This window comes from Hippopotamus amphibius, chromosome 9 (genome assembly GCF_030028045.1).
Source record: "Hippopotamus amphibius kiboko isolate mHipAmp2 chromosome 9, mHipAmp2.hap2, whole genome shotgun sequence".
In the NCBI taxonomy this organism is placed as follows: Eukaryota; Metazoa; Chordata; class Mammalia; order Artiodactyla; family Hippopotamidae; genus Hippopotamus; species Hippopotamus amphibius.
In genome coordinates, this window is record NC_080194.1 from 136166116 (window position 1) to 136190867 (window position 24752).

The 24752-nt window shown below is 41.5% G+C and overlaps 1 long non-coding RNA gene across 4 annotated transcripts in view; it reads right to left on the reverse strand.

Annotated features, from left to right (window-relative positions):
• LOC130860370 (uncharacterized) overlaps positions 1 to 24752 on the reverse strand; it is a 213390-nt gene that overhangs the window by 139241 nt on the left and 49397 nt on the right. Inside the window, exon 6 of one of the 4 annotated variants that reach the window (XR_009055431.1) lies at positions 15839 to 15922. The exons of the other annotated variants lie outside the window; for them this stretch is intronic. This is a non-coding gene — a long non-coding RNA (uncharacterized LOC130860370). The remainder of the gene's footprint in view (positions 1 to 15838; positions 15923 to 24752) is intronic. 4 annotated transcript variants of the gene reach the window in all.

The following is a 24752-nucleotide window of genomic DNA, read 5'->3' on the forward strand; positions in this document are numbered from 1 at the left end:
CTGTAAACCATGGCCCACAGGCCAAATCTGCGCCATCATCTTTTTCCATAAGTAAAGTCTGACTGAAACACAGCACATCCATTCATTTGCATGCTGTCTACAGCTACTTGCACTCTGCGACGGCAGAGCTGAGTAGTTGTGACAGAGACATATGGCCCACGAAGCAGAAAACATTTACTATCAGGCTCTTCACCAAAAAAATATTCACTGACCGCTGTCACAGAAGAAATTAGAGAAGCTTCCAAAAACGGCTGTATTTCTTCCCTTGGCTGTGGGGCAATGCACGGAGCATGAACAGGGATCAGGGGACATGGGTTCAAGTTCCAGCCCCGTGTCTGTGGATCATGCATTAGTCAGTTCCTTTCTCTGAGCCTCAGTTTACCCATTATAATTTCAGTACATGGACTAGATTAGGTTTCTTCCAGTTCTGAGTAACATATCAACTCAAACAACTTTGAATATAACATTTATGTGAGCAGTCCTACTATTTTAATGTGAAATGTAATAGTTTCATTTTTCTTTCCTTTGTTTATCGCACTAGGCAATAACATAGTCTAAGCTCGCTTTGCCTTAGAGGAAAAGAAGACCTAATTTCCCTTTAGTTAGGACCTTGGGCCATTGAGTTTTAGTACAAAGAACCAAAAGAGAAGAGGTGGTTTGTGTAATTCTCCTCCTCCTCATCATCATTACATACACGCTACCAACAGTGTGCCAGATACCGTCCTATCCTGATGCTTTAATTCCTCTAAATTTTCTGGTAAAATCCTCTGAAATGGGTATCATTACGAACCCTATTTTACCAGCAGGAAAATTGAGGTGTGGAGACTAACGTCTTCCCCAAAGTCACAAAGCTGGTAAGAAGGAGAGCCAGAATGTGAACCCCTAGCAGTCTGGCCCAAGAGTCCTTGGTATTAACATCCATGCTATAAAAGAAAGAAGATTCCTGTCCTTGACAAAGTGTCTTGAGCAGAAGCAAGAGGAAGAGGAGAGAGCCTCCATGTCCCTCACCTCCATTTATACTAGAATGATATTCCCCAGGGCTATGGCGAGGAGAGATGAGAAGGAGAGGATGAGAAGGAAGAGTTAGGAAGTGTGGCCAGACCATAAGCAGGCTCCTTAAGATTCATGTTTCCTGGGTGTGGTCCCCATCGGTAAGGGGCATTTTCCGAGTACCCCAGAGCTGCGTGGGCTGTAGATGGCCTCAGTCAAGGGACCCTACCAGCTCTCCACCCAGCAATTGCCCATCTATGCTCAAAACTTTGCTCAATCTGACTAACCCAAGTGTGGGAGCACACTCTCCGGACATCTAAAGGATGGAGGTAGAGGAAGAAGCCTCTGCACTGTATTTCTGGGGGGTTGAATGAAAACAATTTGGGAACATGCTCTCCCAAGATGGGACAGTGGTCCTTGCATCCCCAGGACCTCAGCAAAAATGAAAACTTATTGAAAGAACCCTGAGGAAGGTCATGAACTTGAACCCAGAGTTCAACTACCAGTCCTGGGGACTTAAGCAACAGGAATGTATTCTTATAACAAATATTTAATAAGCACCTACTATGCGCCATACTCTGCACAGATGTTGGACATGCGGAGATGGCTAAGATTCTTGTAAAACTGCTCCCTCCCCCTGGAATTCCCTGCTGGAGCCCCTCCACCTGGCCAGATCCTTCTCAGGGTCACGATTTTGCTGGGCATTGCTTCCTCCAGGGGGTCTCCTGACCCTCCGCGACACCAATCTGCAGCCACATGTAGCCAACTATGTTCTTTGACAACTTCTATTTCCTGTCTGACTCGTGCTCTTCAACAGTAAAACGAGAACAATAACAGGTGCCTCTGGGTCATTTAGAGGATGGAATGAGGGAACTGTTCATGTTAAGCTCAGTGCCTGGGTCTTTAATTGCTCTCACACTGTGTTGAGATCTTCCCTCTAGACCTGTCACAGGGCCTGACACTTAATACATGTTTGACAAACTTGGAAAGAAGAAAGGGAAGGAGGGATGCAATCTTTGTCAAAGATTTCCCAGTGCAAAAGGAGAGATAGAGGTGCACACAAAGAACTAGAGCCCGACATAAAAGATGCTATAAAGGAAGCATTGACAGTGTCCCATGGAATCAAAGAAGAAAGAGCCATTGATGCCTGGTGATACTGAACATTTCACAAAGAAGGTGATGGCTGGTTGAAGAGCAGGAGCTTGCAAAGCAGAGCAGACAGATTAGGGCTTTCCAGGCAAGGAGAGTAGCACAGCTGATGAATCCCAAGCATAAGGATTGAATTCTTACAAAGAGTGGTGGGTTGAAAAAAATAAGTAGAAGCAGTAGAAGTGTTTAAGGAACATATGCCCTTAACATGAAAATGAGAAAAAGGGATAAAGATAATGTATGAAAAAGTATGACTAGTTTACCTTTAGTAAATAACATAAAAAAGCAGAGAACGCTAAAGAGATTATCAGTGATTTTCACATGTCTTAAATTAGCAGCAATCAGTACCATACAACTCATTTTCCACTTGCTGCCTCAAGACTACAGGAAACTTTTTCAGGATCTCCCTACCCTGCATCTGCAATAAGATGCTTACAAATTCGTTTTGCTTTGTAACAAATAACATGCATGCTAAGAGGCATTTTTTCCTCTCCCGAACTATGCATCCATCCAAAGGGGCCTTTTCTGATGTTATGACTTGAGTGCGTTAATGTGCATGCATACGCCCCCTCAGGGTCTCTCTTCTGCCACAGAGACACAAAGCTTGTAAAGCTCCACTCATTTGATGTCCTTAATAGCTGCCGATATTTATACGGGTCAGGCATGATGATCCGTGCCTTAGAACTATTACAACATGTAATCCTCACAGCCTCCCTGTGAACATACAAGCAGCCTGGAAATGCCACTCCCGTGGCATTTATCCTCAGATGATAGATGAAGAGCGTGAGGATCAGAGATGTGAACGCACCCAAGGTCGCCCCGCTAGCACGTGACAGAGGCAGGATTTGAACCCAGGGCTGTCCGACTCCACAGAAAGAGCTTTCAGCCACAAAGCCATGCTGCCAACCCTGCTTGGCTCAGGGGAGTAGCTCCTTCTCCAACACCTTGCTGCCACGGATTCTAGAACCTCGGCTGTCCTAGTAAAACTCCAGGTGAGACTGTGCCTTGGGGCCCTCAGCACCTGCGACACACAGTTCAGAACCTCCTCATGGAGATGGGGTTTGGTGCCAAAGCACTCTGCTTTCCCTCTGCAAGGCTCACTGCAGAATCTCTGCTTCATCCCCTCCCTCTTCCACTCGCAACCTCCAGTTTCCTCCAATCACACCCAACAGATGGGCTCACATTTGCTTACCTAGAACCAAGATTCCCCTTCCTCCAAGAAGATGTTCAGTGCTGCCTTTGTAGCTTTATGACATAGACGTTAACACACCATCTCCTAACAGAAACAGAGGTGGAACCATCTCTAAGTGATGTTATTTGTTTGACTCACATAATAACTGATGGCGTTTTTTTAAGCGCTTACCACATCTAAACTGTGCTCAGTGCTTTGTGGGCATTAGTTCATGGGACTTTCCCAGCTACCAGAGGCTGTAGGTACTCTTAAAGCCCCGTTCCACAGATGAGGAAACTGAGGTGCAAGCGCTATTCTCTCCTAAAAGTTGGTGCTGGATGGGATAGTCTCCACTCAAACTGTTCTTCCTAGGGAAGCAGACATTCACTTTCACTGCTAACGGGAGCACAAATGGCTACCATCCCCATGGAGGGACAATCTGGCAGTATCTATCAGAATCACAAACGCATATACAATTTGACCCAGCAATTCCTCTTCTGGAAATTTATCCTAAATCATGCATGTACAAGGTTATTCATTGCAGTGTGTATAGCCTAAGAAATAACTGGAAACAACCCAATGTCCATCTAGAGTAGACTGGTTAAATAGAGTGCAACATATAATAGCATACTCCGTGGCTAGAAATAAAGAATGAGGAAGCTCCCTATGTGCTGATATGGAATGATTTCCAGGGTATATTAATAAATAAGAAACAAAAGCAAAAAATTCAAAGTGCAAAACTGTGTGAGATAAGAGCTGAAATTGGTATTTGCTGATATATACAAAGGAACTCTGGAGAGATACAAAGAAACGATGGCAGTGATTTCTTGTTGGGGGGGCAGGTAGAAACAGGAATGGGAGGAAAAGTTTTCACTATGTTTTTTTTTACCTTTTAGTTTTTTAATCATGCAAATGTATCATCTATATTCCAAAAAATAAGTAAAAGAAAATATGTTCACAAAAAGAAGTTGTCCTAAGTTGGGCCAATAAAGAAAATTATCTAGATCCTATATTAAAGGTAAGTTTTGGCTCTGTGAGAGCCCTAAGCCTTCAAAATATTGCTTGTGCTGACATCTTGATCAGATATTTCTATATTAGACTGAATTTTACACCTCTCTTGCCCAGTCACAACACCCACTCCTAAATGGAAAACTTAGAGCGAAATCCTCCAAAAAAAATTTTGCAAAGAGACCATGGTTATACTCTTATTTCGCACATCAGATGATTTTAACCAGCTTCACATCCCACCTCCAAATGCTGGTATTACTGAAATGTAAAGGATTACATTAATAGCAGCTGGATTTTAATAATTGATTATCTGTTTGCTTAATGTTAAGTTATTACTTGATATGTCTCTAGTGCAAAATAGTCTCTACTAATACCTCAAATTAAATTGATCAAGTAAGATTGAGTGGTTCCTTGTTGCCTTTTTTGTCCAACACCATAGCATTTGCCTAGTTCTTTATCTGTGGATAAGAGTATTTGAGAATAGGTGTTTGTAGCAATGCTTCTGGTCCACAAAACCAAAACCAACCATCCTTAAATATAATAGAAAAGCCTACTGCTCTTTGACCCATTAGAGTCTCAGCTCTTAGTATTATTCACAGAACAGTCAAATAAGAAGTGAGAAAATACTGCCCAGATAAGAAATATGAAGAGAAGTTCCCACAAGCACCGAAAGAAGATGGTTTATGCATTTCAAGATGCTGTCAAGGTGTTAAAGCCCTGAAGCTCTTCTTCAAACCCCTCTTCCTGACCACCCTCAGACCTGAACAACAGGGGACACCTCTATCACTTGGGATCTGCCCCTAGCACCATCAAAGCATGACCCATTACTCAAAACATCCACTCTGATGAGCAATACCTTTCAAGCCTCAGAGAAACACCTTTCCGAGATCTTGACCTCTGTCCTCAAAACAGAAGGCAACTGTGTCAGACGGCTTGAAGGTTTAGGTGTGGTGCCAACGCCAAAGCAGAGATGGGCACTGCTGGGGGGGGGGGGGGGGGTGCCAGGCTGGTCTGAGTGGCAGGAGCGCTTAGGTGAGAGAGAGGACAAATGAACTAACATATCAGATACTCCCTCTTGGATACAGTTGCTGTGATAGATTCCTGCACAACACAGTACCATTTCCTTATGGTGCTGACTCTTATTTCTTGCTTTTCTTTGCGATCCAATTTGTGGCTCTGGACCTTTGCAGGAATCAGTTTGGCATTTGCAATCACTGCATATGATGGCTGAGAAAAAGGCTGGGATACTAAACTATTCATATTACCCTTAATTTTGTATATGTAGAAGCTTGGCAAAACATAGGACCCATAATACTGATTCTTGGCATTGACAACTGAATGGACATAGAAAATTAGAATTATGAATAGCTTTGAAATAAAAACATGCAATAAGATCTAATTAAAATATTAAATTTCAAATATTTCAATATTTGACTATTCTAATATTATTCAAATATTGACTTTCAATATTTGAACATTTAAATTGTTCACATTTACTTATAATTCGTATTTTGCCTTTTAATTTCAATAAATAATTTTGACTACCTCAGGAAGAAATAACTTTTGAAAACATATCAATAATAATTTTAACTTTTCAATTTTTACCTTTAATATATTTCTTGGTGAAACTATATCCAAATGTTGAATATTTTTAATCCAACTATATTTTATTTATAATCACAAAATCGTTACTGTCAATAGACACAAATTAGTGAAAATCTTGATTATAAAAACACTATTAGTAGGGAGTCCAACTCGAGGATGGAAGATGCCTTAGAGGACTGGGGCGGGGAGGGTGGGGGGGACTCGAGGGGGGGGAGTCAAGGAAGGGAGGGAATACGGGGATATGTGTATAAAAACAGATGATTGAACCTGGTGTACCCCCCAAAAAATAGTAATAAAAATAAAAAAATAATAAAAATAAATAAAAATAAATAAAAATTAAAAAAAACCACTATTAGTGATTTTGCTAAAATTAAGGCAAGAAAAAGAAATTTTAAGGAAAACACAATTTATGAATTGTAGGTGTCTATTCTTACTCATACAAACATTGCCAGCCAGACCAGTAACAGAACATCCAGAAAGCAGCCAATAATTTAACTGAATAGTCTTAAATATTGTGCCAACTTCTGGTCATACAAAAACCTTAGCTTTATTTGAATTTTTTAATTGTGTCATTATGAAGGTTTATTTACCAAGGTAGGAGGATAAAACAGATATTGATTTACATTTAAATATGTAAACATACAGTATGTGAGCCTCCATTTGTACTCAATTCAGACCCTATAAATACAGGGGGGACCTGCACATCTGGACCTGTGGTCCAGCTGTGAGAGAGTAACAATTGCATCCCTGAGCACAGTTTACAAAAAGTGCTCCTTCTAAGTAATATATTGATAGAATGGTCATTAAGACTATAATTAAACAATACAATGGGAAGCAGTAGGAAAACAAGAACCAGTCTGTTTATTTTGTGTGACATCCGTTTATTGAGCATTTACTATGTGTCAGGCACTGTTTTCGATTCTGGAGATTCAACAGTGTAGTAAACACAACTTCTGCCTTCATGGAAGGTATCTGAGTTGGGAAGGCCAAAAACAAGACAAATAAGGAAAATACATATTATGTTGGATAATGAAAAGTGTTTTGCAGGAAAAGAAAAAGAGCAGGAAAGAAGTAGAGGAAGAATTGGCGAGGTGAAATTTTAGGTATGATATGAAAAGATGCCCTGGATAAGATGATTTGGAGTAAAAACCAGAAGGAAGTGAGGAAAGCAGCTGTGAGTATACCTGAGGAAAATGAGATTCCCAAAGCATCAGAAGTAACAAGTGCAAAGGCCCTGAGGTAGGAGCATGATTGATGTGTTTAAGGAACAGCAAGGAGAAGTCCAGTGCTGAAGCAGATGCATGAGGGGAGAGTAGTAGGAGATGAAATCAACAAGAGAAATTGGCAAGGACAGAGGGTATGTTCCACAGGGTCTGTATGTCAGAGAAAGGATTTTGGATTCACTCTGAGTGAGAGGGGAAGTCACTGAAGGGTTTGAGCACAGCAAGGACATGATCTGCTTTAAAATTGTAAGCACATCTCTCTAGCTGATGTGTGTGTGGAACAGACTGTAGGGGCATCAAGGACAAAAGCAGGCAGACCAGTTAGGAGGCCTCTGCAATAATCCAGACAAAGCTGATGGTCACCAGAACCAGGGGGGCAGCAGTGGAGATGGGAGGAAGCAATTAGATTCTACGTGTGTTTTGAAGGTAGATTCTACAAGATCTTGGAATGGGAGAGAAAAGAGTCAAGCATGGATTTTGGTCCAAACAAATGGATGGTGGAGTTGCCATTAATTGAGATGGCCACAAAAGACTGAAACATCACTCTCAATAAATGGTGCTCTGTAGCAAGGGGAATTCTACATGCAGAAAAGTAAACTTTGGTCTCTATCTCACACCATCCGCAAAAATTAACTCAAAAAGGGTGAGACCTGACCTGAATGAGCTGAAGTATTAAAACTCTTAGAAGACTAAATCTTTGATAAGCAGTCTTAGTACATATAACCCCAAAAGTACAGGTGACAAAAGAAAAAAATAGATACATTGGACTTCATCAAAATTGAAAACTTTTGTGCTGCAAATGATACCATCAAGAAAATGAAAAGACAAACCACAGACTAGAAAAAAAATTTGCAAACTATATATCTTACGAGACTTGCATCCAGAATATAAAACTCTTACAACTCAACAATAAAAAGACAAATAACCCAATACAAAAGGAGTTAAGAATATAAATAGACAATTCTCCATAGAATATAATATAATGTCTCATAAGCACATGAAAAGATGCTCAACACCATTAGCCTTAGGAAAATGGAAGTTAAAACCACAATTAGATACCACTTCACATCCACAAGGATGGGATGGCTGTAATCAAAAAAAGAGATAATAACAAAAATTGGTGACGATATAGAAAACACAGCGCTGGTGGGAATGTAATGTGGTACAGCCACTTTGAAAAACAGTCTGGTAGTTCCTCAAAAGATTAAACTTAGAGATACCACATAACTCAGCAATTCCACTCCTAGGTATATATCTGAGAGAATGAAAACATATGTTCACACAAAACCTTGTAACAAATGATCATAATAGCCAAAAATTGGAAACAATCCGAATGTCTGTCAATAGCTGAATGGATGAATAAAATGTGATATGTCCATACAATGAAATATTATTCAGCTATTGCCGGGATCAACTCGGCGACTCGAGGTGAGTGACGGGTGCCGCAAGCTTGAAGAACACACAGACACAGACTGAAGAGAAAGATGGGACCGGGGGACTCAAGACCTCTAGGATCAAGAGCCTCGCTGATTGATCCCACGTTGCTTTTATTGAGTTCTCGGCATAGCCTAAGGGTCTAACACTCCCAGGTTAATCCCATAAACAATCAAAGGCCTCACATGACTGGGGGCAATGATCTTTGTTTGCCTCCTGGGTCCTGATTTGAGCTGGGCGTGGAGAGCAAAGCAGCCCTGGGGGCAGGAGACCTCTCTCAAAAGGATTAAGGGTCTGTGCCCCACCCGTGTTGGCCCCTCTGTGACTGTGCCTGTCTTAGGTTGTTCCTCCCTTGAGGAATCTTACCTGTCTCTGGCTAACCAGTCATCCTCCAGGGCCAAACATGGTGATATAAGGAAGGCTCTATGCACCACCCCTGTTGGCCCCTCTGCGGCTGTGCCTGTCTTAGGTTGTTCCTCCTCTGAGGAATCTTACCCATCTTTGGCTAACCAGCCATCCCTCAGGACCAAACAGGGTGATATTAGTCTCCACGCCCCGCACCCTCAGCTCCTCCACTGCTCAAGCAGGACATTCTGAATCCCATCGCTCGGCCCACATACTGAAACATTTTCAATGTTTCAAAAAGGTTCCAGAATGTCTTCCCACAAGCTATAAAGAGGAGTGAAGGGCTTCCCTGGTGGCGCAGTGCTTAAGAATCTGCCTGCCAATGCAGCGGACATGGGTTTGAGCCCTGGTCCAGGAAGATCCCACATGCCGCAGAGTAACTAAGCCCGTGCACCACAACAACTGAGCCTGCACTCTAGAGCCTGCAAGCCACAACTACTGAGCCCACATGCCACAACTACTGAAGCCCATGTGCCTAGAGCCCATGCTCCACAAGAGAAGCCACCACAATGAGAAACCCATGCACTGCAACAAAGAGTAGCCCCCACTTGCTGCAACTAGAGAAAGCCCATGCACAGCAACGAAGACCCAACACAGCCAAACATAAATAAATAATAAATAATAAAATACATCTTTAAAAAAAAAAAGAGGAATGGAGCACTGATGCATGCTCCAATATGGATGAATCTTGAAAACATGCTGTTAAGTGAAATAAACCAGTCATGTATGATTTCAATAACATGTAATGTCCAGAATAGGTGAAGCTATAGAAACAGAGAGTAGATTACTGGTTGCCCAGGGCTGAGAGGTTGGTGAGAAATGGGAAGTGACTGCTAATGGGTATGGGGTTCTTCTTTGACATGGAACTGTTCTAAAACTGATTGTGGTACAGTTGCACAACTGTGAATATACTAAAAACCATTGGCTTGTACACCTTAAATGGGTAACAAATTATATCACACAACTGTAAAAAAAAAAATTCAGGAGAAACAGGGCAATCACATAGATTTGTCTTTGCTATAGCCTGGTACCCTGCACCTTTGTCCTTGGCCTCCCCCCTGGGCTGGCTCCCTGCCCCCATGTCAGCATCCCACCACCCTTTGAAGGATGGCGAAATTCCCCTCTAACCCCCATCACAATTTAACACAGAATTAACCTGAAACATGTGTGTAAGCATTAAAGTTAGCCTAGCACATCATCTCCTGCAGATTAGAAAGAGCCAGTGAAAAAGAAATATTGTTCTCTAAGCTAATAGGTAATCTTCACAGACACCATCTCATTACAGCCTGAGAAGCCATGCCTTAGGACAAGCCTACCTGTTGATTTAGGGGCCTGGTTGCAGTTCCTTATATTAGTGCTCTCACAGTCGTTTTGCTTCAGGTCTCAATGCAAGCGCTGCCACCGTCTGCCTCCCCCCCGTTCTGCCACCCCCCCCCCCAATGGTCCCCTCTAATTCCCTAGACTCTCCCTGCGGGGATGGGGGTGGAGATTGCTTTTATCGCCAACTCTAGGCCTGTGTGTATTAAGGGGGCCACGTGTTTGGATTTGATGGAAGCGGGCGGCTTAGACACGTAAGCTCCTCACATACGGATGAATAATCACAGATAAAAACTACTTTCAAATATGATTAGGCTCTAACGGAGACAGGCAGAGGCCAGAGGGAGCACAGCTTGCAAAGGGCAAGAAGCTAGGCTTCTGCCGCCTAGAATAGGCGATTAAGGCCTCCGCAAGGACCCCTGGGACTTTCCTAGGGAAAATATTACAGTGATTCGGGGCATCCTCCGCTAGGTCTCTCTTTCCAGCTCTCCCTCCCTAAGCCCTGTGCTGCTTCTTTCTGCAAATTGCCATTTTCCTCTGGGAACGAGGCGGCTCTTCCCACTGTGACTTCTCAGATCTTTAATCCAGGCCGTCTGTCACTGACACGCATGTGGAAATCCACTAGGGTTTCTATTTGCCACGCTTTCTTCTTGCTGATAGTAACCTGTGTTTTGTTACTGATGAATGCGGTTCTTGTGTTTCTCCCCACCGTATTCAAGTCCCACAATAATAGCTAAAACCCAAGTGAGACTATGTCCCAGCACTTTAAACACTGCCCATGTATTAGCTTATGGAACCTTCATAATAATCATATAAGCTAGGATTTATTACTATTTCCCTTTTTACAGATGGGGAAACGAAGCCCCCAGCCCCCAACCCACTCAACCATCTGGCCCACCAAACTGAAAATATTTACTCTCTGGCCCTTTCCAGAAAAAGGTTGCCAACCCTTAGTCTAAAACTTCCCATACTGGGACTTCCCTGGTGGTCCAGAGGTTGACTCTGAACTCCCAGTGCAGGGGGCCCCAGTTCATTCCCTGGCCAGAGAACTAGATCCCTCATGCCTCAACGAAGAGCCTGCATCCTGCAATGAAGATCCCACATGTCGCAACTAAAACCCAGTGCAGCCAAATAAATAAATATTTAAAATTTTTAAAAAAAAGGAAAAGAAAAGAAACTTCCCAGTACCAAATAGAACCAGGATCCTTCAGGAAGTGCTTAATACAGGGTCTCACTGGATCTATTCAACGAGTGACCACTCATTCAACAAATATTTCTTGAGTACCCACTATGAGCAAGGCACTGCGCTGGGCATTTGAGGTTTGCAAGGATGAATAAAACTAGGCAGGGGCCCTGCTCCTGTGGAGCTTAGCTTCTGAGGGAAAGACAGAAATGAGTACAATAATCACATAAATAAAGTGGAAATGGACTTCCCTGGTGGTGCAGTGGTTAGGAATCCACGTGCCAACGCAAGGGACACAGGTTCGATCCCTAGTCTGGGAAGATCCCACATGCCGTGCAGCAACTAAGCCCGTGCGCCACAACTACTGAGCCTGTGCTCTAGAGCCCGCGAGCCACAACTACTGAAGCCCATGTGCCTAGAGCCCGTGCTCCGAAACAAGAGAAAGCCCTTGCACAGCAAAGACTCAATGCAGCCAAACATTAATTAATTAATTAATTAAATTTTTTTTAAAAAGAAAAAAAAGTACTTTGTCAAACCACATTCCTCCACATTTCTTTCAGAAAATATGACCTCTGCATGTATAGATGGCCAGCCCTTGCCCTTTGCTCCGCAGGCATCCATGATTCCAAAGGGGACTAGAAGAACCACGCTGACTTCCACATCAGGCTCTGCCCAGAAAAACGGAGGTGGCTGGAAATGGGGCCACAGTGGGTGAATTCCACTTCCTTTTGGCCCTCAGTTTGGGGCTGGGAGACTGAGATTGCTACCAACTCAGTCTTTTTAAATTTAGTTCCTTCTTCTATATATTTTTTTAATATTTATGTATTTATTTATTTGGCTGCACTGGGTCTTAGTTGTGGCACATAGGATCTTCGTTGCCACATGCTGGATCTTCCTTGCCACATGCTGGATCTTCCTTGCGGCACGCGGGATTTTTTTAGTTGCAGCATGTGGGATTTTTAGGTGCGGCATGTGAACTCTTAGTTGCAGCATATAGGATCTAGTTCCCTGACCAGGGATCCAACCCAGGCCCCCTGCACTGGGAGCGCAGAGCCTTAGCCACTGGACCATCAGGGAAGTCTTCCGCCTTCTGTATTTTTAACTAATGCAAACTTTTGAAGAAGATAACGCTTTGGGGAAGTTTATAACAGCTGTAAAGATCTCTATTAACCATCCTTTATCAGTGAGATAAAGACCAGCTGTTTCACTAATTGCCCCTAACTGCTTGGACTTGATTATTAATGAATGCCCTTGCCTTGAGTTCAAACAGCTTAATTAGCTAAACTTAAGTGTTCCCAATGAATTTACTAACCTATGATAAGCTTTTCTTTAATAGGAAGGGAGCAGTTCTTAATTAAATAGAATAATTTACAACTCCACGTCTATTATAAGTAATGGTTGCCCAACTACCATGTTACCTAATTAGATGATATTGAAACTCTTCCAAAGAGGAACTGAGGGTACAGTTGAACATGCCCTTGGACAAACCAATTTGTTAGCAGCCCACCAGTGATGTGCATGTGGAGTCGTGGACAGATCGTAGCACTGCCTTCTGGGTCGGAATCTCCTTTCTGCCACTCACAAGGCACCTGCTGTCTCACCTGTAAAATGGGAACCTAACTACCTGCAGAGCCTGTGGGGGGTAGATTGGATAGCATTTGCAATCACTCAAAGAATGAAGAAAAAGACAAGTTAATGCCCTCTTTAAACTCCTAAGGGGGTCATATCTTTATAGGCAAAATTATTCCCAGTGGAGATTTGTCTGGATAACATGCACAAAAAGCAAATCCCTCTAGTGTCATCATGAAAAAAGCATCCAGCAAACCCAGATTGGGGAACTTTCTACAGGATACCTGGCCCGTAGACTCAAGACGGTCAGGTCATGAAAATAAAGGGTGAAAAAGCGTCATAGACCATAGATGACTGGGGATTTATGACAATTAAATGCAGTGCAGGGCTTCCCTGGTAGCACAGTGGTTAAGAATCCGCCTGCCAATGCAGGGGACACAGCTTTGAGCCCTGGTCCAGGAAGATCCCATATGCCATGGAGCAACTAAGCCCGTGTGCCACAACTATTGAGCCTGTGCTCTAGAGCCGGTGAGCCACAGCTAATGAGCTTGTATGCTACAACTACTGAAGCCCACGTGCCTAGAGCCTGTGCTCCGCAACAAGAGAAGCCACTGCACTGAGAAGCCCGAGCACCACAACGAAGAGTAGCGCCCACTCTCCACAACTACAGAAAGCCCACGCACAGCAACGAAGACCCAATGCAGCCAATAAATAAAAATAAATAAATAAATTTATAAGAAAATAAAAAAAATAATAAAAATGCAGTGTGGTACCCTGGATTGGCTCCTTGACAAAAGGAGAGCATTAATGGAAAAACTGGCAAAATCCAAGTGAAGTCTGGAGTTTAGTTAATAGCAAAGTACCAGCACCTCTTTCTGAGTTTTAACAAATGTGCTATGGGGATGTCAGATGTTCACAGTGAAGGAAACTGGAGGCGGGGTGGGGGAGTGTATAATATGGTGATTCTCTGCACTCCATAAATTTCTGTAAGCCTAAAATTATTCCAAAATAAAAGTTGTTAAACACTGCTTACCTATTGGATAAAAGAAGCTTAAAAATAGGCTTATCCAGCTGAGGAAAGGATAAATAAAATGTAGTATATCCATACAATGGAATATTGTTCAGCCATAGAAAGGAATGAAGCCCTGATGCAGGCTCCAATATGAGTGGACCTTGAAAACATGATGCTCAGTGAAAGAAGCCCGACACAAAGGTCACATATTCCATTTATATGAAATATCCAGAATAAACAAATCCATAGAGACAGAGAGCAGGTTAGCAGTTGCCAGGGACTGCAAAGAGAGGGAGATAGAGAGCGATTGCTTAATGGACACGATTTTGTTTTGGGGTGATAAGAATCGTCTGGAACTAGACTGAGGTGATGGTTGCCTGACACTGTGAATGTACTAAATGGGACTGAATTTTACGCTTTAAAATGGCTAAAATGGTAAATTTTATGTTGTGCATATTCTACCACAATACAAAAATTAATAAGTTAAAAAGTAGGTTTGTCCTGATACTGACATGATTGGCACAGTTTTAAAGATCTTTCCTTGAGGTCTTCATTGTACAACCTCACTTTTTGTTGCAGGAGAGTCTTGAGTGCATCTCAGCAGGTGGCCATGGGTGAGTCTCCTTGTGTCTGGTGGGAAGGTCCAGGCAGGACCCCTGTAGTAGTCAGGCTCCTTCCATGGAACTAGAGGCTGCTCTGTAGCAGGAATCGTGCATGGCCTGGAGGTCCTTGGCTGAACATTTGAATTTATTTAGTGACTATGCTGTGCCAAAAAGTTCTTTGTCCTCTAAGTATCTTAGTTTTAGAATTTATGCCTGTTTGTTTTTCATGTTTCTGTAAAAATTAAGGAAAAACTTGCTCACCAGAGTATCAAAGAAGGTCAAGAAAAATGGTGACTTTGTGTTGCCAGAGGTCCATTATTCCTACCCAAGAGCAACAGTAAAAGTGCCCAGAACATTTCACCCTCCCCCACACCCCTCCACACCATGGTGGCTTACTTGAAGGGGCTCAGCTACAAATCTCTAGTAAAACCCACTGAAATTCATGTCAGATTGGGCAATGTCAGTTCTGGGGCTCCATGAGAAGCCCACCTTTAGGCAGAAGGCAGAAAGCAGGGAATAGGGTATGACACCCCCTTTTGTGTCTGTACTGGGTTGAATAGTGTCCCCCCAAATTCATGTCTACCCAGAACCTCAGCATGGGACCCTATCCAGAACGAGCATCTCTGCAGATGTAGTTAGTTAAGATGAGGTCATACTGGAGGAGGGCTGGCATCCTTTTAAGAGAGAAATTTGGACACAGAGATGCAGGGGGAAAGGCCGTGTGAAGACAAGAGCCAGAAATCCGAGTGATGGGAACGAGGCAAGGACTGCCAGCCACCACCAGAAGCTAAGAGGGAGCATCCCCCCAAAACCTTCAGAGCAAACGTGGCCCTGCTGACACCTCGACCTTGGGCTTCTGGCCTCCAGAACCGGGAGAGAAAAAAGTTCTGTTGTTCTAGGCCATCAGTTTGTGGTAGTTTGTTAGAGCACCCCTAACAAATGAATCCACTTGTATATACCACATGACCTGGAGACCTTCATTTCACTGTGATCAAAAGAACCCAGGGTGGTGTGGTCCTGAGAGAGTACACGTCTCCAGCTTTGGTGGACGCGGCAAAACTGTTTTGAAGGTGGTCTAAGTGAAACACCCAAAGAGGGGAATGATTCAGCAGTCAGGCCAAATGGGTCACACTTTGAACCTTATGTGGCCGAGGACGGGAATATACAGACCTATGAGCATCCAGGCAGTGTGATTTGCCTAGTTCACCTGGCAGCACTCCAGCCATCAGTTGTGTCCGTTATCTTTATCCCTGTCTGATAAATGAAACCATGTTAGGCCTAGAACAATAAAATTATTGTCTCAATACCGCATCACTCTTGTAAGTATCAGTTGCACGTTATAATAGGTCCTACCATCACACATTTGGGCAGAGCCTTGAACATTTTCAAAAAAGCTTCTGCATCATTTGTGAAATCCTCACATGAGCCCTGGGACAAAAAAAAGACAGGAATTTTTATCCCTGTTTCTCTGATGAAGCAACTGAGACCCATGTAAGCTTTTTTCCTTCCCTTTTTGCGCGCCTGTCCAATCCTCCCTCCCTCCCCATCACCCCATTTCCCCTTCCTCTGGTGAATCCCTTTTGACCACCTAGAGTAAATTCTCCCAAATTTGTCTCCATATTCATATAGTCAGAGGCAATTATATGTTTTTACACACTCTCTACAATACACGGGCATTTCTCATTTTCCTCCCGTCCCTGGTTCCTGCTTTCTCATTCTACAACAAACCATGGGAAGCCCTCCAAGGCATCTGGTATTAGTCTAATTCATCGGTTTTCAATGGCTGCACAAAATTCCTTGGTGTGGGTGTCCTGTAATTTATTCAGTCATTAACAAGTATGCGGTTGTGTCCCCTCTTTTCCAACTAACAACAGTGCTGTGATACATTCTTTCCACAAATGTCCGTACGTACATCTTTTTATTTCTGTGGGATGGAGTACCAGGAGAGAGAGTGCAGGATCAAAGTGTATATATATTTCTTTTTAACTATTTCTAATAGAAAAAAGCAAGAAAAGAGGACTGCGGTTATCTGGAGAGGAGCTTGCAGGGGATTCAACAGTATTGGTGATGATCCCATTCTTAGGCAGGAAGTCGGCTCATGGATGCTTATTTTTTTTTTTATGGTGCACGGGCTTAGTTGCTCCGTGGCATGTGGAATCTTTCCAGAGCAGGGCTCAAACCCATGTCTCCTGCCTTGGCAGGCGGATTCTTTACCACTGCGCCACCTAGGAAGTCCATGGATGCTTATTTTATCATTATTTATCACTATTCTTTATAAATTGCATGTATTTTATTGCCTATAGTATTTAATAATTTTAAGTAATCTGCATGTTTTAATTTGAATAAAGGTGGCAAAAACAGCTGAAGGAATTCTTATCTTCACCAATATAAAAGAGTAACCCTTCCTCTGCTACCCCACCAGTAGGAGATGTAATTAGTCTTTTCCATTTTTTCCCCAGTCTGAGAGATATATCTCATTGTTACGTTAATTTACAATTCTCTGACACTGGTGAGTGTGAGCATCTTTTTAGATGTTTGTCATCCATTTGAATGGACATCCATTTGAATGGATAAAATGGCATTTTAAATGCTCTATAAACCCTTTCTAATTAAGTAAAAAGGGGAAGGCTGATACTCAGCCCTTTTAATCTCACCCCTCTAAAAGATAAAGCTCAGTTTTCAAACACCACAAACAAAAAAAATTAATCAACACGAATTGCTTCCCTCTCATCTAAATTCCAGATGCCGTGATGACATGAGCAACCTACAGGGAAATCCTCAAACAACACCCAGACCTCTGAAACACTAGACACAAATGTTATCTTCATATGGGAAACAATAAGCCTGACAGATCATGGCCACTGCCAAGGTGCAATGGACGGAATGATCATATTATATTCCTCACAAATTCATATGTTGAAATCATAACCCTCAAGGTGATGGTATTTTTTTAAATAATTTTATTTATTTATTTATTTACTGTCTGTGTTGGGTCTTCACTGCTGCAAGCAGGCTTTCTCTAGTTGCGGTCAGGGAGGCTAATTTTCGTTGTGGTGCGTGGGCTTCTCATTGCAGTGGCTTCTCTTGTTGTGGACCATGGGCTCTAGGAGTGCAGGCTTCAGTAGTTGTGGCACATGAGCTCAGTAGTTGTAGCACATGGGCTTAGTTGCTCCATGGCTTATGCGATCTTCCCGGACCAGGGATCAAACTCATGTCCCTTGCACTGGCATGTGAATTCTTAACCACTGCTCCACCAGGGAAGTCCCAAGGTGATGGTATTTTAAGTGGGGACTTTGGGAAGTGATTAAGCCATGAAGGTAGAGCCCTCATGAATGGAATTAGTGCCCTTATAAAAGAGACACCAGAGAGCTTTCCCTTCTCTTCCACCATATGAGGACACAGCAAGAGGACCACCATCTGTGAACTAGAAAGTTCTTACCAGGCACCGAATCTGCCAGTGCCTTGATCTTGGACTTCCCAGCCTCCTGAACTGTGAGCAATGAATTCCTGCTGTTTATAAGCCACCCAGCCCATAGTATCCTCTTACAGCGGCCTGAATGGACTAAGATAGAAAGTGAGTGTGTCCTTTTTTGAATGAGAGGCTATCTGGCCACCCTGTGGGAGGGTTATAACCTCTGCCCCCAGCCATATTGCTGGTCTCTTCCTGTGCCTTTCACCTTGTCAGCACTGACTTCCAGGGGGTTGATGTTTTTGCAAGAGCTCTCTACTTATCACTCCATCCCTTCCTTTCCTCACTTTATAGCACACCATGGACATCACGCCAGGAAAATAGCTAGAGATCTCATTTGTTCTTAATAGCTACACAACATCCCATAGTTTAGATGTACCAAATCATATCTGATCATTTGCTAGTGATGTACATTCAAGTGTTTCCAATTTGTTTTACTTTACTATTTTTTTTTGTTTTTATATTTTTGTTTTACTTTACTATATTTTTTTCACCAAATATACATTTCCATTGTTACAGACAACACTGTAATGAATTTTCTCGTATGTGTATCTTTTGTAATTCTTTGTAATTCTAGGTCAGATTCCTCTCTGATATATATATATTAACTTTTTCACCATACCCTCTTCAGTGCCAGATGTTATTAAGTATTGTTTTCATTGTTTGTTTGACAAAATCTGAGGGGTTAAGAATGAGAAGGGAATGTCATTGTAGTCTCAGATTCTTTAGCTCTTTTCTACATAGAAATCACCTGTAATTTTATCACTAGAATTTAACTTTTATAGTTTCCCATTCCTTTTGATCAGCCAGTTTATATACTTTTTCTTCCTCCTGGAATTTAGCTATCATCACATGCTAATGATGGCTAACACAGATTAAAAGTTACATTAAGTTTTTAAATTTCCAATTACTTTTGAACAATGGATTTCTTGCTTATTACTTGGAGGCAAGAAGTTGAATCTGATATAGATTCTGCGTGCAATTAACTTACAGTCTTATAGGAGCATTATGACATATACAAATAAGTACAATTAATAAAATGTAAATACCACAGTATAAGTAAATATAAATGCAGCACTCACAGGGTTCAGAGATGGGACAGGAAGATAGAAAGGCAACGTGAAGGAAATGACATTGGAGTCCGGCCTTGAGGCACGGGGCCAATTTTGATATTTGGAAATGAGTGGAAAGAAAAGAACAGGAGGAGAATGAGAACACAGCATCTTTCCTTTCAAGTCCCTGGCCAGGAACACAAACACGTAACAGTGAATTGCAAATATGCATTGATTACGGATGACTGCTGGTGAAATGCACGCACGGCAGTACGTATACAGTGAATGCATAATATATGTCTTTGTGATATGAGATCTTGGTCAGTTCATAATAACAGGAAGCTAAGACAGTGCACACTTTCTTGATCTAGCTATACGACAGCATTACATGAAAGTAAATTTAGTGGCAATGTTGAAAGAAAAAAGGAAAAAAGCCAAAATATGTTCCAGTAAACTTCATTCGTTCAACAAATAATATTTTAGTTACAGGAGATAAAATGGTGAGAAAGACAGCAAGCCCAAGGTGAGGCATATGCCTAATGGGAAATAGGGGAATGTTTGAAGAGCAATAAAAACAGAGTTTGTCACCCACTTGCCGAGCTTGGTTTCTCAATACCACTCTCCTATGAAAGGAACCAGGGCTCCCAGGAGAAATGGCTGATTCTAGGGCTGGAAAATACAAATTAGCTTGAGCATCTCATAGAGACAACAAGTAAGGAAGTGCTCAAAAAAAAAGGAGGGGGCACAAGGAGCAAATCTGAAAGAGCCTCCAGTGGCCAAAGCTGGAACAATTTGAGCAAAAAATAAATAGCACAGTATTGGATTCTAACCCAAAGTATAAAATAAATATATATGAGTTCATACTTATTTAAGTAAATGGTTGAATAGATAAATAACATTGAGGGGAAGGGACAAATCTTCTGTGTAGAAAAATTCCAAATAATATCTATAGATCCCCATCACCACCAATTCCACTCCCTATGGGTGTGGACGGGACTTGGTAACTGGCTTCTTATAAATACAGAAAACAGCTTGAGTGTGAAAAGGAAAATAGTAACCTCACAGCAGACAGGTCTGGCAGACACGACCTTAACTTCGTGATCAAGGTCAGCATCCCTATTGATAAGTCATGTTGCTAACATGTACCTCTGCGCTATTCTTCCCCCCAAATTCCCCAGTCTGCATAGTGAGAAAAAAAAAGCTTCAGACAAACCCAAATCAAGGGACATTTCACAAAACTCCTGACCAGTCCTCCTCAAAACTACGAAGTTCATAAAAACCAAGGGAAGGATGAGAAATTGTCACAGGTCAGAGAAAACTATGAAGACACAAAGACTACATATCACGTGGTGGAAACAGCCCAAGCGTCCACAGACAGATGAATGGATAAAGAAAATGTGGCATATTTATACAATGGAATATTATTCAGCCATTAAAAAATGAGGAGATCCTGCCATTTTTGACAACATGAGTGGACCTTGAAGGCATTATGTAAAGTGGAATAAGCCAGAGAAAGACAAATACTGCATGATCTCACTTATATGTGGGAATCTAAAAACACTGAACTCATAGAAACAGAATAGAATGGTGGTCACCAGAGCTGGGGGATGGGGGAAGGGGGAGATGTTGGTGAAAGGGTACAGCCATGCAGTTATAAGAGGAATAAGTTCTGGCGATCTAAAGTACTGTAGTTAACAATACTGTGTTGTGTACTAGAAAGATGCTATAAAAATAGAGTTTAATATTCTTGTCATAACAACAATAACAAAATGGTCATTATGTGATGTGATAGATGTGTTAACTAACGTAATTGTGGTAATCATTTCATACTATCTATACGTATCAAATCATTACATCATACACCTTAAACTTACACAATTGTTATATCTCAATTATATCTCAAAAAAATCTAGGAAAAATAAAAAAGATGCAATGTGGCATCCTGCATGGGATCCCAGAAAAGAAAAAGAACATTGGTGGAAAAACTACGGAAATCCAGATACAGTCTGAAGTTTCACTTAAAAAAACATAAAAATAAAGTTGGATAACTGCTATTAAAAATTTCCAAAATACAATGAGAGGACACACCAGGAGCAAGTAATTAGGACACAAAGATTTCAAAGCAGGATAAAAATCCGGATGTAATTTTTTCAGTGAAAAACCCAAGGTACCTGCCTCTAGAAACAGGCAATTATTCTAAAGGTTAACTGACTTGTTTTATTGCTGCTGCTGCTGTTGTTATCATTTATCATGTTTGTCTCTCCCTTGCTACACACACACACACACACACACACACACACACACTAGAATGTAAGCTTCATGATAAAGACGTCAAGTCTGTACTATTCACTTCCTTACCTCCCGAATCCAGAACAATGCCTGGCGTACAGTAAAACAACGCCTGCCTCGAAAAATATATATGGCAAGTGAATGAATGAGCCCTAGCATTGGAAATACCATAATTTAGTCAATCATTCCCCAGTTAACAGGCATTCAGATGGTCTCATTCAGACTGGTTTTGCTGTGATTGCCTTCTAGTGCTGTTATATACAACATATCTTTAGCTACTGAAGCATATCCTTAGTTACTAATCCCTTTGTTCCTGTAGTGTGGATTCCTCAAGGTGAAACTTCTGTCACAGCTTATGCCCGCTTTTTAAAAAATTTTAACAGGAAATGCCTTTCCTAGAAGGTTGCGATGATTTACTGTCACATCAGCAGTGTATAAAACTTTATTTCTTTCCCCACTCTAGATAATGTCAATTGTTTTAATATTTTCCAATTTGATAAATGAGTAATCATATTTCATTTCAAATTAAAATTAAAAATCTTAAAACACTAAGTTGCACACAGTGTTAGACTTTTCATTGGTCGTTTACATGTCCTGCCTTGTGAATTGCCTGCTGGCTGGTTTTTATTTTGAGTTTGTGCTATTGTTTTAAATCATCTGGTAGTGACTATGAGTGTTAGGAAGAGGGACTCTTTGCCATGAGTTTCAAATATGTTCTCATGATTCATAGTTCACTCCATCTTCTGTTGCAGAATTTTTATTAGAATACGGTCAAATCTGTCAGCTTTTTCTTTTGCAGTTTCTGGAGTTCCCATCTTGCTGACATAAATTGACTGTCAACTCTAAGACTAGCCTTCCCTTCTCAGGGAGCTCACTTGGCAAATTCTGGAGGGCACGAGCCCAGACATTTACCTTCAGCCATTTCAGAACACATCTTCCCAATGGGTCTGTTCATTTCTCTCTCCAGTTAGACTAGGAGACGTAGCCTTTGAACACAGTTTGTTCACTACCCAAGGATGCCAACACCTTTTTTTAACCTTTTTTTTACTTTAAGAACTTTTATTGAGATACAATTGACATACAGTAAACTGCATATATTTAAAGTGTACAATTTGCTTTTTTTTTCTTATTAGTAATGTATATGTGGCAATCCCAATCTCCCAAGTCATTCCCCCCTCTCCCCACTTTCCCCACTTGGTGTCCATATGTTTGTTCTCTACATCTGTGTCTCTATTTCTGCCTTGCAAACCGGTTGCTTTGTACCATTTTTCTATATTCTGCATATATGCGTTAATATACGATATGTTTTTCTCCTTCAGACTCACTTCACTCTGTATGACAGTCCACCATGTCTCTACAAATGTTCCAATTTCGTTCCTTTTTACAGCTGAGTAATATCCCACTGTATATATGTACCACATCTTCTTTATCCATTCATCTGCCAACACCTTTTACCATGAAAATCTGAAAAAGTGACTGTCACTACTGCTGCTGTTTGCAGAGGAAGAGATGGGTGCCAAGAAAGGCTGAGAGTGAACGCAAAGCCCCTCCCTAAGACAGAGACCACACAGAGGCAGTTTTTCCCTCCACTTGGAATGATTTAAAATTTCTAATTTACAGCAAGTTTGTACGAATGATACAACAAAAGACCATACATTCATAATTTAGATTTTACTATTAACATCTTGTCACTTTTTAAAAACCACTCTCTTCACACACACATAAATAAATATATATGCGTAGATCTATATTGTGCTAAACTAATTGAGAGTAAGCTGCACATACTTCAATCCTAAGAGGCTTGTCATGTATTTCCTAAGAACAAGAACACTATGCCAGGAACTTCCCTGGTGGTCCAATGGCGAAAGACTCTGTGCTCCCAATGCAGGGGGCCCAGGTTTGATCCCTGGTCGGAGAACTAGATCCTACATGCCACAACTAAGAGTTCGCATGCCGCAACTAAAAAAAAAAAAAATATCTCGCGAGCCACAACAAAGATCCCATGTGCTGCAACTAAGACCCAGCACAGCCAAATAAATACATAATTTTTTTTAAAAAAATAAGAGAAAAAAGAACACTATGCACTAAACTAACACAATTATCACACTCTGGAGAATTACTATCAGTAAAATACAATTAACTAACAATCAGTCCATATCCAAATTTTCCCATTGTCTTTATAATGTTCTTTGAAGCTGGATTATTTTCTTTTTGGTCCAGGACCTTATCAGAGATCACATATCACATTTAATTGTGCTTTCCGTTTATTCTTCTTTCATCTAGAACAGTTCCCAAACATATTTGTTTGTTTTTATGGCATCGACACTTTCTAAAACTCCAGGCCACTTGTTTTGCACAAGGCCTCTCAATTTTGATTTATTGGATTTTTCTCCTCCTGGTTATATTTTTGGCAAGAGTACTGCATAAGTATTGCTGTGACATGCTCAGTGCTCTTACCCCAGGAGGCGAATAATGATAAGTTTGATTACTCAGCTAAGGTGCTGCCTGCACATTTCTCCATTCTAAAGCGAAGTCTCTCGTGTGTTAATAAATGATCTGTAGACGGGTATTTTGAGGCTCGTGCCACATGCTTCCCAACAGTATTTCATCTCATGGTTTCAGCCTAGGTTGTTGATTCTTTCGGGAACTACGTCACTGATGGTTACAAAGTGTGAGTGTCTAAGTCTAATATTCCTTCTACATTTATTAGTTGACATTTTCCAGCACTTTCCCTTCTCCCTCTCTTGCCTTTTTCCTGTGGACTCAGAAATTCTATCTGTTATAATCCACTACTATCATTTTTAATTTAGATGTTCAGATTATCCTGGATTTAGCCAGTGGGAGCCCCTCCGCGTTAACTTCTGTTTTGTTGTGATATGCCTCCGTTTTTTTAAGCACTCCATATTTTGTGATTTAAAAAAAATTTTTTCAGGTACATCTTCTACTTTTCCTTTCCCAGCCCTGGTAACTTTTAATGGACAATGCTATTTAGAAACCAAGATGTGAGTATTAAGAGTGCTTACTGCGGGACATCCCTGGTGGTCCAGTGGTTAAGACTCCGAGCTCCCAAAGTAGGGGACCCGGGTTTGATCCCTGGTCAGGGAACTAGATCCCGCATGCCGCAACTAAAAACATCCCGCATGCTGCAATGAAGATCCCGCATGCTGCAACTAAGACCCAGCATAGCCAAATAAATTTTTTTAAATATTTTTTTTTAAAAGAGTGTTAATTGCTCCTGGGATGTCCTGCTTCAGCAAAGCAAATGCACTTTTAA